Here is a 2,985-nt window from a genome sequence, read left to right as displayed (position 1 = left end):
CTCCACCAGAGATCCATCTGCCCCCCCCACCAGTGAGCGATCAGGCCTCCCCGCACCCGAGATACATCTTACCCGCCTCCCTCCTCCTCCCCCCCCATACAACAATCTGGCCTCACTCCACCCCCCCGACAACGAACTGGCTTCACACACCCTCACCCCAGAGAATGGTCTGGCCTCACTCCCCTTCCCCTCCAGAGGAACATCTGACCCACCTCCTCCTCCCTCCCCACCAGACAACGATTAGCCCTTCCCCCACCACCAGACAACGGTCAGCCCTCTCGCCCCCGCCCCCCCCACCCCCCAACGGAGATACATCTGACCCGCCTTCTCCTCCTCCCCCCCACAACCAGACAACGATCTGGCCTCACTCCCCTCCTCCCCCCTCCAACCCAGAGAATGATCTGACCACCTCCCTCCTCCCCCTCACCACTGATCTGAGTCAGCCGTTGGAAACACTGAACGCGCTCTTCAGAAGCTGGAGCGTCCGTTTCAGACTTTTATTTAGCAGGTCCATTACGGCGCGGTTCCAGATTGGCAAACGTGGTGGTAAAGTGGGAAATGCTGATAAAGTTGGGCAGGCAATTCATTAATTCAATTTAAATGCATGCAAATAATAGCCTCTCACCCGACTTTACCACGTTTTTGCGCCCGAAAACGGGTGCGAGGCAATGGTAAAATAGGGCCCAATGTTTTGAATTTTGCAAGCACAGGCTGGTTAGGTGTGGCCAGTGCTTTGCCTGTTGCAAACAGCCAAAGGAATGTGCTGTTTTTGATACAATCCACCAGTCAGTGGATGCATGGCCTACATACCTAGCATCACACTGGCACTTAATTTCAAATACCAGATTACTCCTTTATGTGATAGGCAGAACATCTTTTTGGGTTGATGGTAGCACTCTGTTAGTGCAGAACACCAAGAAAACCACTGACCGCAGATACACTGGCACTAAGCCCACAGGGGCACCGCCTTTAGATGATCATGAACCGGGTGCCACAAGACTCTTGTGTGTTGCTGACATTATCCTGATGGAAGGGTGTAATTAAAAAATATTTTATGCTAATGAGTATTCATGGAATGCAAATATATTACAAGCCGGATCCTACTACAGGCTGGCAGAATGCATGCAATGCTGCCACTGACTTTATCTCTACATTTTAACCGGCTGTTGAGAAATTAGAGAATCCCATAATGCCGAGTTAAGACATCCCGCACGCGATATTTTCTGCTTTTGTGGACTCCACAAAATTTCCCCCAGTTTTTCTGTTGCTCCTCACTGAAAACATGCTGCACCGCCACAGAGACAATCTGTGGGACCACAGTACACCTGCCCCAGGATGCTGCTATTTGTGCAGCAGACTCATCAGTCCAAAATCCTAATGGTTACAGCACAGAAAGAGGCCACTCAGCCAGTCATATCTGTGTTGGCTCCTAAGAGGAGCAATTCACCGAGTACCTATTCCCCCATCTTCATCCTGTAGAGCTACAGATTCTTCCTTTTCGGATAATAACCTAATTCCCTCTTGAATGCCTCAGTTTGACCCTGCCTCAACCACACTCACAGGCAGTGCATTCCAGATCTTAACCACTCACTGTGTGAAATAGGTTTTCCTCATATTGCCATTGCTTCTTGTGCCAATGACTGGAGATCAGGCAGCATCTGCAGAAGAGAAGTGCAGTTAACATTTTAGGGCAATGACCTTTTTCAAAACTTCTAGGCCTTATTTGTGACTATTTTAACACATTCCTGCTGGAGTTGCAGCAACAATGCACACATACGGACATATGAATTAGGAGCAGGAATTTTTTAAAAAATACTTTTCCAATTCAATCAAATCAAATCCAATTCAGAGTCTCAACAAGTTGAGACATTTCCGATCCAGGCTGACAAGACAGGGCAAGCGACCAAATCACCCTGTCCTGGGCCCGATCTACATGAGCCAAGCTGATTGGAGAAGGGGGAGGTTCCTCCTCCAAGACTTGGGCTCATTTGCATCTTAGCCAAAAGGCCGAGATGCCGCTTTTAAAAATTGCTTCATATGAAACATATGAAGCTTCAATGTAACCTAATGACCTCAACCAAGTGCAGCATCCTCTCCATACTACACTTGATCTTAGCCAAAAGGCCGAGAAGCGAATTAGGAGCAGGAATAGGCACAATGTGTCAGAAGGTGCTGGAGTTACAGTCACACTCATTTAAGGAAGGAAACTGACTATCCTCACCCAATCTGGCCCACATTTCACACAGGTTGGGGGTAGATCTTGACTTGTGATAGTATAAAACAAATTGGTGATCATTTTACATCTCCAAATGGAAATAAAAATCAAGAGAGATGTAAAACTGGCCGCCAGTTCACTATCACCCATTTTACATTATTGTACAAAGTCATAATCTACCCACTTGATTCGTGACTACCCTTTGAAACGACCTATCAGTTGTATCTAACCATTAAGAAGACCCACAGTCAACTTCTGGGAAATTACAGATGGGCAATAATTTTGGCCTCGCCAGCAACAAAAACATGCAAAATAATGGTTCTCTTTTAAATTCAATTCCACTTGTTGAAAATACAATTGAGTCTCACTAATCTGCCTTGATAAAGTTCTGCTGTCATTGAATGAATTTTAAAATAACAATAGCAAACGAACAGTTCTTTGCCAAGTAAATGTCCTCAAAGGACAGGCTAAAAATATTCACTATCGAGATTGATAACTTTACAAAGTAGGTTACAAAGGAAAACAACCTGCATTTTGAAGACATCCTTGCAAGAATTAACAAAGCCAGAAAGGTTTGTTTGACCTCTTAGGAGAACAAAGTGCAATCAAAGTGATTTCCAAATAGTGCAAAACCCAATGGCAGAAACTACTGAATCATCCAATTAAAACCAGCTCACTGCCTCAGTAACCCAACACCTCTATTTCACAAAATTGTTAGTGTGGAAGGAGTTCATTTGGCCCATTGTGTCTGCACTGGATCTTCAAATGAA

At 45.6% G+C, this 2,985-nt stretch overlaps 1 pseudogene; it reads right to left on the bottom strand.

The window, feature by feature from the left end:
- Nucleotides 1–1,926: 1,926 nt before the first annotated feature.
- LOC144494568 (U2 spliceosomal RNA) lies at nucleotides 1,927–2,136 on the bottom strand (annotated as a pseudogene).
- Between the last annotated feature and the right edge of the window lie 849 nt (nucleotides 2,137–2,985).

This window comes from Mustelus asterias, chromosome 5, assembly GCF_964213995.1.
Source record: "Mustelus asterias chromosome 5, sMusAst1.hap1.1, whole genome shotgun sequence".
Lineage (NCBI taxonomy): Eukaryota > Metazoa > Chordata > Chondrichthyes > Carcharhiniformes > Triakidae > Mustelus > Mustelus asterias.
Note: the sequence above shows the minus strand (reverse complement) of the source record. Positions and strands in the feature narration are given on the sequence as shown.